Genomic DNA, 12,096 nt, shown 5'->3' on the forward strand with positions numbered 1-12,096 from the left:
GTCCCCGCCCTGGGCACCCCAGACGCGACCCCGCCCCCGCCCGGGTTCCCAGCCGCTGCAGGCACAGCGAGGGACCCGCAGGCACAACCAGAGCCCTCCCTGGGTACCCGTGACGCGACCACGCCCCCGCCCGGGTCCGCAGCCCCTGCAGCACAGCGAGGGCACCACCCTGAGCAACCCACATGCGTCCACGCCCTCCCGCCCGGCTCCCCTGCCCCTGCAGGCACGGCGAGAGCCCCGCCCTGGGCACCCCACACGTGGCCGTGGCCCTGCCCCTGCCCAGGAGCCTAGCCCCTGCAGGCACAGCGAGAACATTCCCTGGGCACCCCAGACCGGATCCCGCCCCTCACCCGGGTCCCAAGCCCCTGCAGGAATGGCGAGAGTCCCGCCCTGGCCACCCCAGAAAGGACCCCGCCTCCTGCCCTGGTCCCCACCCCTGCTGGTAGGCGAGGGCCCTCAGGCAGAGATAGGGACTCGCCCTAGGCATGGCAGATGCCACAAGGCCGCCCGCCTGGATGCCCAGCTCCTGCAGGCAAGGCGAGAACCACGCCCTGGGCACCCCACACACGGCCCTGCCCCTGCCCACCTCCGCAGCCACAGCAGGCAAAGCGATGGCCCCGCCCTGGGCACCCCAGACGTGACTCTGCCCCGCACGCCCAGGTCCCCAGCCCCTGCAGCAAAGCGAGGGCACCGCCCTGGACACCCCAGACGCATCCACGCCCTCCCGTCTGGGTCCCTTGCCCCTGCAGGCATGGCGAGAGCCCCGCCCTGGGCACCCAGGACGTGGCCCCACCCCTGCCCAGGTGCCTAGCCCCTGCAGGCACAGCAAGGGCCCCGCACTGGGCACCCAAGATGCGACCCCGCCCCCGCCCCGACCCCAGCCCCTGCAGGCACGGCGAGAGCCCACCCTGGGCACCCCAGTCGGGACCCCGCCCCACGCCCGGGTCCCCAGCACTGCAGGCATGGTGAGGGCCCTGTCCTGGGCACCCCAAATGCGACCCCGCCCCCGCCCGAATACCCAGCCCTGGCAGGCAAGGGGAGAGCCCCGCCCTGGGACCTGAGACGTGACCCCACCCCCTGCCCGGGTCCCACCACCGCAGGCAAGGCAAAGGCCCCGCAGGCACAGCGAGGGCAGCCCCAGAGGGTCCCCTACCTGGGCACCCAAGATGCGACCATGCCTCGCCTGCCTGGGTCCCCAGCCCCTGTGGCACAGTTTCGGCCCCGCCCTGGGCACCCCAGGCGCGACCACACAGCCCGCCCGGAACCCCTGCCCCTGCAGGCAACGCGAGAGCCCCGCCCTGGGCAGCCCACACGCAGCCTGCCCCTGCCCACGTCCCTAGCCACTGCAGGCAAAGCGATGGCCCCGCCCTGGGCACGCAAGACGCGACTCCGCCCCTCCCGCCCGGGTCCCCAGCCCCTGCAGGCAAGCGAGAACCCCGCCCTGGCCCCCCCGACGCTGCCCCACCCCGCTCCCGGGTTCTAAGCCCCAGCATTCTTGGCGAGAGCCCCGCACTGGGCACCCCAGACGTAACCCCACCCCCTGCCAGGGTCCGCCCCACTACACAGTGAGGGACCCGCCCTGCCGCTCCGACGTGAACACGCCCTCTGCCCAGATCCCCAGCCCCTGCAGGCACAGCGAGAGCCCTCCCTGGCCACCCTAGACGGGACCCCGCCCCTCGCCCCGGTCCAAAGCCCCTACAGGAATGGCGCGAGTCCCGCCCTGGCCACCCCAAACGGGACCCCGCCTCCTACCCGGTCCCCACTCCAGCACGTGGGGAGAGGGCCCTCAGGCAGAGATAGGGACCCGCCCTAGGCATCGCAGATGGGGACACGCCCACCGCCAGGCTCCCCAGCCCCTGCAGGCACAGCGACAGCCCTCCCTGGCCACCCCAGACGGGTCCCCGCCACAGGCCCGGGTCCCCAGCACTGCAGGCACGGTGAGGGCCCTGTCCTTGGCACCCCAAACACGACCCCGCCCCCGCCCGAATCTCCAGCCCCTGCAGGCAGGGCGAGGGCCCTGCCCTGGGCACCCCAGAGGCGACCCACCCTGCCCAGGTCGCAAGGCCCTGCATGCTCGGCGAGAGCCCCGCCCTGGGCACCCCAGACGTGACCACGCCCCCTGCCATCCTCCCCACCACTGTAGGCAGGGCGAGGGACCCGCAGGCACAGCAAGGGCGGGTGCAGCGGTGTCCCCGCCCTGGGCACCCCAGACGCGACCCCGCCCCCGCCCGGGTTCCCAGCCGCTGCAGGCACAGCGAGGGACCCGCAGGCACAACCAGAGCCCTCCCTGGGTACCCGTGACGCGACCACGCCCCCGCCCGGGTCCGCAGCCCCTGCAGCACAGCGAGGGCACCACCCTGAGCAACCCACATGCGTCCACGCCCTCCCGCCCGGCTCCCCTGCCCCTGCAGGCACGGCGAGAGCCCCGCCCTGGGCACCCCACACGTGGCCGTGGCCCTGCCCCTGCCCAGGAGCCTAGCCCCTGCAGGCACAGCGAGAACATTCCCTGGGCACCCCAGACCGGATCCCGCCCCTCACCCGGGTCCCAAGCCCCTGCAGGAATGGCGAGAGTCCCGCCCTGGCCACCCCAGAAAGGACCCCGCCTCCTGCCCTGGTCCCCACCCCTGCTGGTAGGCGAGGGCCCTCAGGCAGAGATAGGGACTCGCCCTAGGCATGGCAGATGCCACAAGGCCGCCCGCCTGGATGCCCAGCTCCTGCAGGCAAGGCGAGAACCACGCCCTGGGCACCCCACACACGGCCCTGCCCCTGCCCACCTCCGCAGCCACAGCAGGCAAAGCGATGGCCCCGCCCTGGGCACCCCAGACGTGACTCTGCCCCGCACGCCCAGGTCCCCAGCCCCTGCAGCAAAGCGAGGGCACCGCCCTGGACACCCCAGACGCATCCACGCCCTCCCGTCTGGGTCCCTTGCCCCTGCAGGCATGGCGAGAGCCCCGCCCTGGGCACCCAGGACGTGGCCCCACCCCTGCCCAGGTGCCTAGCCCCTGCAGGCACAGCAAGGGCCCCGCACTGGGCACCCAAGATGCGACCCCGCCCCCGCCCCGACCCCAGCCCCTGCAGGCACGGCGAGAGCCCACCCTGGGCACCCCAGTCGGGACCCCGCCCCACGCCCGGGTCCCCAGCACTGCAGGCATGGTGAGGGCCCTGTCCTGGGCACCCCAAATGCGACCCCGCCCCCGCCCGAATACCCAGCCCTGGCAGGCAAGGGGAGAGCCCCGCCCTGGGACCTGAGACGTGACCCCACCCCCTGCCCGGGTCCCACCACCGCAGGCAAGGCAAAGGCCCCGCAGGCACAGCGAGGGCAGCCCCAGAGGGTCCCCTACCTGGGCACCCAAGATGCGACCATGCCTCGCCTGCCTGGGTCCCCAGCCCCTGTGGCACAGTTTCGGCCCCGCCCTGGGCACCCCAGGCGCGACCACACAGCCCGCCCGGAACCCCTGCCCCTGCAGGCAACGCGAGAGCCCCGCCCTGGGCAGCCCACACGCAGCCTGCCCCTGCCCACGTCCCTAGCCACTGCAGGCAAAGCGATGGCCCCGCCCTGGGCACGCAAGACGCGACTCCGCCCCTCCCGCCCGGGTCCCCAGCCCCTGCAGGCAAGCGAGAACCCCGCCCTGGCCCCCCCGACGCTGCCCCACCCCGCTCCCGGGTTCTAAGCCCCAGCATTCTTGGCGAGAGCCCCGCACTGGGCACCCCAGACGTAACCCCACCCCCTGCCAGGGTCCGCCCCACTACACAGTGAGGGACCTGCCCTGCCGCTCCGACGTGAACACGCCCTCTGCCCAGATCCCCAGCCCCTGCAGGCACAGCGAGAGCCCTCCCTGGCCACCCTAGACGGGACCCCGCCCCTCGCCCCGGTCCAAAGCCCCTACAGGAATGGCGCGAGTCCCGCCCTGGCCACCCCAAACGGGACCCCGCCTCCTACCCGGTCCCCACCCCAGCACGCGGGGAGAGGGCCCTCAGGCAGAGATAGGGACCCGCCCTAGGCATCCCAGATGGGGACACGCCCACCGCCAGGCTCCCCAGCCCCTGCAGGCACAGCGACAGCCTGCCCTGGCCACCCCAGACGGGTCCCCGCCACAGGCCCGGGTCCCCAGCACTGCAGGCACGGTGAGGGCCCTGTCCTTGGCACCCCAAACACGACCCCGCCCCCGCCCGAATCTCCAGCCCCTGCAGGCAGGGCGAGGGCCCTGCCCTGGGCACCCCAGAGGCGACCCACTCTGCCCAGGTCGCAAGGCCCTGCATGCTCGGCGAGAGCCCCACCCTGGGCACCCCAGACGTGACCCCGCCCCCTGCCATCGTCCCCACCACTGTAGGCAGGGCGAGGGGCCCGCAGGCACAGCAAGGGCGGGTGCAGCGGTGTCCCCGCCCTGGGCACCCCAGACGCGACCCCGCCCCCGCCCGGGTTCCCAGCAGCTGCAGGCACAGCGAGGGACTCGCAGGCACAACCAGAGCCCTCCCTGGGTACCCGTGACGCGACCACGCCCCCGCCCGGGTCCGCAGCCCCTGCAGCACAGCGAGGGCACCACCCTGAGCAACCCACATGCGTGCACGCCCTCCCGCCCGGCTCCCCTGCCCCTGCAGGCACGGCGAGAGCCCCGCCCTGGGCACCCCAGACGTGACCACGCCCCCTGCCATCGTCCCCACCACTGTAGGCAGGGCGAGGGGCCCGCAGGCACAGCAAGGGCGGGTGCAGCGGTGTCCCCGCCCTGGGCACCCCAGACGCGACCCCGCCCCCGCCCGGGTTCCCAGCCGCTGCAGGCACAGCGAGGGACCCGCAGGCACAACCAGAGCCCTCCCTGGGTACCCGTGACGCGACCACGCCCCCGCCCGGGTCCGCAGCCCCTGCAGCACAGCGAGGGCACCACCCTGAGCAACCCACATGCGTCCACGCCCTCCCGCCCGGCTCCCCTGCCCCTGCAGGCACGGCGAGAGCCCCGCCCTGGGCACCCCACACGTGGCCGTGGCCCTGCCCCTGCCCAGGAGCCTAGCCCCTGCAGGCACAGCGAGAACATTCCCTGGGCACCCCAGACCGGATCCCGCCCCTCACCCGGGTCCCAAGCCCCTGCAGGAATGGCGAGAGTCCCGCCCTGGCCACCCCAGAAAGGACCCCGCCTCCTGCCCTGGTCCCCACCCCTGCTGGTAGGCGAGGGCCCTCAGGCAGAGATAGGGACTCGCCCTAGGCATGGCAGATGCCACAAGGCCGCCCGCCTGGATGCCCAGCTCCTGCAGGCAAGGCGAGAACCACGCCCTGGGCACCCCACACACGGCCCTGCCCCTGCCCACCTCCCCAGCCACAGCAGGCAAAGCGATGGCCCCGCCCTGGGCACCCCAGACGTGACTCTGCCCCGCACGCCCAGGTCCCCAGCCCCTGCAGCAAAGCGAGGGCACCGCCCTGGACACCCCAGACGCATCCACGCCCTCCCGTCTGGGTCCCTTGCCCCTGCAGGCATGGCGAGAGCCCCGCCCTGGGCACCCAGGACGTGGCCCCACCCCTGCCCAGGTGCCTAGCCCCTGCAGGCACAGCAAGGGCCCCGCACTGGGCACCCCAGAGGCGACCCACCCTGCCCAGGCCCTGCCCTGGAAACCCCTAACGATGCTCTGCCCCCCCACCCGGTCCCAAGCCCCAGCATGCTTGGCGAGAGAGCCGCCCCATGGACCCCACATGAGACCCCACCCCCTTCCTGGGTCCCCACCACTGCAGGCAGGGCAAGGGCCCCACAGGCACAGCCAGGCCAGGCCCAGCGGGTCCCCACCCTGGGCATCCATGTGGCGACCCTGCCTTGCCCGCCCGGATCTGCATCCCGTGTGGCACAGCGAGGGCCCTGCAGGCACACTGAGGGCTCCACCCCGAGCACCCCAGACGCCATTCTTTGACATTCCCACTCCCAACAACCCTAGTTTACCCAACCAATGCTCTTAATACTACAGCCTTTGAGGATCATTATGGATTAGTGACATTTTTACCCTCTAAAAAGAGGGATGTTTAGGTTGAGATCCAAATAATGGGTTGGGGAGGAGGTGGATGTTGTGGTAAGTTGCCCCCCACCTGGATCCCCAGCCCCTGCAGGCATGGTGAAAGCCCTGCACTGGCCACCCCAGATGTGACCACGCCCCACGCCTGGATCCCAAGCCCCTGCAGACATGGCGAGAGCCCGGCCCTGGGTACCCTGGATACGAACACGCCCCCCCACCAGTATCCCCAGCCCCTGCAGGCACAGTGAGAGCCCCGCCCTGGTCACCCCAGATGGGACCCCACCTCCTACCTGGGTCCCCAATCTCTGCAGGCAGGGCTAGGGCCCTGCCCTTGGCAGCCCAGATGCGACCCACTCCCCTGCCAGCATCCCCACCTCTGCATGCATGGCGAGGGCCCTGTCCTGGCCATTTCAGATGCATCTCCACCCTCCCTCCGGGTTCCAAGCCCCTGCACGCTTGTCGAGGACCCTACGCTGGGCACCCAAACACGAACCTGCCCCCCTAACTATGTCCCCAGCCTCTGCAGGCAGGGCGAGCACCCTGCAGGCACAGCGAGGGCATTCGCTGTGAGGGCCCTGCCCTGGGCTTGGCAGACACGAACCCGCTCCCCCTCCCCCACCCAGGGACCCAGGCCCCGCAGGTACGGCAAGGGCCCCATTCTGGGCACCCTAGACGTGAGCCCACCTACTTCCCAGTCCCAAGCCCCTGCAGGCATGGCGAGGGCCCCGCCCTGGGCACCCCAGTCGCGACCACACCCCACACCTGGGTCCCCAGCTCCTGAGGACACTGCAAGGGCCCTGCAAGCACAGTGAGGACCCCACCCCTGCCTAGGTCCACAGACCCTGCAGGTACTGCGAGGACCCCACAGGCATAGCGAGGGCAGGTGTGGCAAGAACCCTGCTCTGGGCACCTCAGGCTCTACCCTGCCCCCCCTCCCAGCCCGGGGCCCCAGTCCCCACAGTCGTGGCGAGGGCCCCACCCTGGGCATCCCAGGTGCTACACTGGCACCACCCCCACCCGGGTCCCCAGGCCCCATAGTCGCTGCGAGGGTCCCGCCCTGGCACCCCAGACGTGACCCCGCCCCTGCCCGGGTCCCCAGCCCTTTTATGCATGGCAAGGGCCCCGTGGGCAGGCTAAGGCAGCTGTTGGCTGTGGGGCCAGAATTGCTTTGTATGTTAGGCTCTGCACTTCTGGGCTGGAGTCCAGAGAGTGCTTGCTTCAGAGTCTGGTAAAGCCAAGTTCCGGAGCACTGTTTCTGCTGCTGTAGCCTCCAAGAAGAGGAGGAGGAAGGCAGGGAACCAAGCCAACATGGGGACTTGTTTTTAGCCAATGAGACACAGCAGCCACAACGCACTCCAAAGAAGCTTAGAGCTCCAGTGCGCTAAAGCGTCCATTTTCTAAAGTTTCTAAAATTTCCATTTTCTACTTTCCTATTTTTGCACCCTAGCCTTTGCAACTTTTCTTGGCAGGCTACCATCTATCTTTGCAGGGGTGGGGATGCGGCAGCAGCTGAGGTGCCTTAGGAAGGAATAGCAGTGCTGGGGGCCTTGCAGGGGGGCAACCCACGCAGTCCCCAGGAGCCATGGAATCATTTTTGGCTGTCAGCTTCTCCTTCCTGGGCACCTCCCCCACACAGCCACATATTTGTGCCTCAACGTGGCCACCAGCAGCCACCTGTCACTGGGCTCCTTGCGCAGCCCCCAGCTGCCACTGCCTGCTTAAGAAGCACCCCACTGCCACCTCGTCATTGGGCCCCATGTGGACGCCAGCGGTCTCCACCTCCTCCCTCCTGCATCTCCACTGTGGACAATCTTTGGGGCAGCCGCGGGGGGCCCAGCAGCAGCAGGCCCTTTCCTCAGGCACCCCTGCTTGTGCCACAACATTGGGTCCCCACTGGGACCATAAAGCCTCTACCTCCTTCCTAGGGCAACGCTGCGGCTGCCGCATCTTAGGACACCCCCACCCCCACGCGCCGACTCCAGCAGCCACCAAGTCATTGGCGCCACCAGGCAGTCCCTAGCTGCCACCGCCTCTGTCTCTGGGCACCCCTGTTGCCGCTGCATCATTCGGAAACCTGTGTAATCCCCAGCAGCCACTGAGTCATTGCCAGACGTTGCAGCCTCCTCCTCCTTCCTTGGGCACCCGCGGTGCTGCCATGCCTTTGTGCCCCAGCGTGTCCTACCCCTGCAGCCACCACATTACTGCCCTCCTTGGCTGCCTCCTTCTCCTTCCTACAGTACTCCTCGTGCAACCACATCCTTGTGCCCCAGCGCGGACACCCGCAGGCACCTGTCATTGGGACTTTGTGTGGTCCCCAGCAGCCTCGCTGCTGCCGCGTCATTGAGCTCCCAGCTGCCACTGTCTCCTTAAGGAGTACTCCCACTGCCACGTTGTTATTGGGACCCCACCTGGATCCCAGGCACCCTCCACCTCCCCCCTCGGGCATCTCCACTATGGACATTTCTTTGGGGCCCCTGTGCAGCCCCCAGCAGCTGCCAGCCCTTTCCTCAGGCACTACTGCATGTGCCGCGTCTTTGGGCCCCCAGGCGGACCCCAGCAGCCGCCATCTCCTTTATCTGGCACCCCTGCTGCCTCTGCCTCTTTGGGCCCCAGCACTGCTGGCTCCTTCCTCAAGTACCCTGGCTGCCACCGCCTCATTGGGTCCCCATGGGGACCCCAGCAGAGGATACCTCCTTCTTTTGACACCCCCTCTGCCCCCTCATCTTTGGGACTCCACGCAGACCCCAGCACCTGCCTCATTCTTCCTTGGCCACCTCCGCAGCTGCCGCATTTTAGCACCACCCGCCATGTGTCCCCAGCAGCTACTAAGTCATTGGTGTTCCCGTGCGGTCCCTAGTAGCCACAGCCTCTGTCTCCAAGCACCCCTGCTGTCACTGCATCATTGCGCATGCCGGGCGATCCCTAGCAGCAGCTACCTCATGGCCCCCCTTGGCTGCTTCCTTCTCCTTCCTTGGTCACTCCCCACGCAGCCATGTCTTTGTGCCCCAGTGCAGCCACCAGGAGCCACCTGTCATTGGGCCTCCTGCCCAGTCCCCTGCAGCTGCCGCCTCCTTACTCTGGCACTCCCACTGCTGCCTCATCATTAGGCCCCCACGCGGACCCCAGCAGCCGCCATCTCCTTCCTAGAGCACCCCCGCTGCCACTGCACCATTGGGCCCCCTCTCGGTCCTCAGTGGTTGCCATCTCCTCGGTCAACCTCCACTGCTGCCTCTATTTGGGGCCCCTGCATGGCCCCCAGCAGGCGCTGGCCCCTTCCTCAGACGCCCCATTGCTGCTGTGACATCGAATCCCCAGGCGCACCGCAGGGGCTGCCACCTCCTTCCTCAGCCACCCCGGCAGCTGCTGCGTCTTAGGGACCCCCACACCTTGTGGACTCCAGCAGCCACCTCATTGGCATCCCCACAAGGTCCCTAGCAGCCACCACCACTGTCCTCAGGCACCCCTGCTGCCTTTGCATCATTGGGCACCCCGAGCAGTCCCTATGATTGCCAGAGGATGCTTCCTACTTCTTGGGCTCCACTGCTGCCACTGGTTATTTGGGCCCTCTGTGCAGCCCCCAGGACCCACCAGCTCCTTTCTCGGGCACTCCCGCTGTCACCACATCATTAGGTGACCACGGGGAACCCAGCAGATGCCACCTTTTGCCTTGGGCACCTCCGGTGCCTTTGCATTATTAGGCCATCACATAGTCCCCAGTGGCCTCCTAACGGGCAGCCCCACTACCACAGCATCATTGGGCCCCCAATGGACATGAGCGGCTTCCACCTCTTCCTTCCAGCATGCCTACTGCCTACCTATCTTTAAGTCCTTGCTCTGCTCTCAAAGCCGCCAGCCCCTTCCTCGGGCACCTCCGCTGCCACCGAGTCTTTGGGCCCCCATGTGGATCCCAGCAGCTGTCAAGTCATTGGGCCCCTGGCGTGGTCCTTAGCAGCCGCTGTGTCACTGCCCACAGTTGCTGCATCCTTCTCCTTCCTAGGGCACAGCCAGTCTGGCCAAGTCCTTGTGCCCCAGTGCAATCCCCCACAGCCACCTGTCATTGGGCCCCCCCAGCGTGGTCCCCAGCACCGCCGCCTCATTGCTTGGGCACCTCTGCTGCTCCCGCATCATTGGGCCACCACATGGACTCCAGCAGCCGCCACCTCTTTCCTCGGGAACCCCTACTGCCGAAGCTTCTTTGGGGCCCCTGCACAGCCCCCAACAGCCGCTGGCAGAGATTTGTTCCTATGCCGCAGGTCTTCAAACAACCCTCGGGGTCCCAGGACTCCCCAAAGAGTCACCCTCCCTATCAGGCTTCTCATCTACCACCCACAAAATCCAGGCCATTCTATTTTCAGTGTGTCAGCATGTTTCCAGAGATACCCTATGCGGACACTGTGGCTAGGCTCCTCTCCACAACCCTATCTCACAGAGTCAGAAGTTGGCTATCTACTCCAAAATTGCCGCCAGTTCTCATATCCCCCACTCATCTACAACTGTGTCTCCTCCAAATTATCCACTGGGCTCTGGAAGGCTTGCCCTTCCCCTCATCAAGCTGTGATCCCCACAGAGGACTCCACTCACAACTGAGGATTAAGACTGGAAGCTGAGTTCTGTTAGGTAGGGCCAGGGCTCCAGCCATCATGGGGTGCCCTGGAGTTTCAATATGAGCATAGAACCCAAGCCTGTGTGATGCCCCACATATGCAGGTCTGGAACCAAGGGTCAGAGATCAGACTTACACTGAACACCATAAACCACTCTGGGTACTTGAGTTTGCTCTTAAGCAAGCCAAATGCCCATTCACTGCCTGGCACTGTCCATACCAGCTCTGTCACCAGAACATGGGAGGTCCATCCACAGTCTTGCCCCTGATCCCAGCATGAATATTCCAATTCTGAGCTCTGGGCTGCTCTATAAGACCCTGGACCATCCACTCACATGCTTAAACCTTCCAGTACCCATTTTGTCCTGTAGAATTTCAGAGCTGAGTCCCATTAAGCTGCCATTCCCTAAGGCAGAACCAGGCCCAGATTCAGTTCTCCCAGCTTGTGTTTTTTTTTTTTCTTTTTTAAAGCTTTATTGATTTATTTATTTGAAAGAGTAACACAGAGAAAAGTAGAGGAGAGGGTCTTCCATCCACTGGTTCACTCCCCAATTGGAACAGCTAGAGCTGACCCAAAGCCAGGAGCCAGGAGCTTCTTCCAGGTCTCCCACAGTGGTGCAGGGGCCCAAGGACTTAGGCAACCTTCTACTGCCTTCCCAGGCCATAGCAGAGAGCTGGATTGGAAGTGGAGTAGCCGGGACTTGAACTGGCACCATATGGGATGCCAGCACTGCAGGCCGCAACTTTACCCACTACACCACAGAGCCGGCCCCCCAGCTTGTGTTTTTTCAACATTGTGCTTGTCCATGGACATGCCCATGCTGCATGAATGCCAGTTGAAAACATGGCTTAAAATCATCTCCTAATTGGTTCTAAAGCACTTAGCAAAAACAATGCATTACATCAAATGTCTATATACATAAACTCCATAATTTTACTTGGGAAACAACTCAACAATTAAAACACAAAAAAGTAGATAGGAAAAACTGAAAAACATAAAATAAAATGTTAATAGGGTAGAACCAAGAAAATATTAGAATCATAAATAAATCCAAAAGTCAGTTCTTAAAAAATTAATATAGATAACCTAATTTTAAAAGAAGGGGAGGACAAATTGTTAATACACAGTATTATAAATTCTAGAGGCTGGCACTGTTGCGCAGCAAGTAAAGCAGTGGCTTGCAGTGCTGACATCCCATATGGAAACCAGTTTGAGTCCCAGCTGCTCCACTTCCGATCCATCTCTCTGCTATGGCCTGAGAAAGCAGTAGAAGATGGCTCAAGACTATGGGCCCCTGCACCCACATAGGAGACCCAGAAGAAGCTCCTGGCTCCTGGCTTCAGATCAGCACAGCTCCAGCCATTGTGACCATTTGGTGAGTGAACCAGCAGATGGAAAACATATCTCTCTCTCTCTCTCTCTCTCTCTCTCTCTTTCTGCCTCTCTCTAACTCTGCCTTTCAAATAAATATTTACAAAAAAGAAATTGTAAGGAAAAAATAA

Source organism: Oryctolagus cuniculus, chromosome 19, assembly GCF_964237555.1.
Source record: "Oryctolagus cuniculus chromosome 19, mOryCun1.1, whole genome shotgun sequence".
Taxonomy (NCBI): Eukaryota; Metazoa; Chordata; class Mammalia; order Lagomorpha; family Leporidae; genus Oryctolagus; species Oryctolagus cuniculus.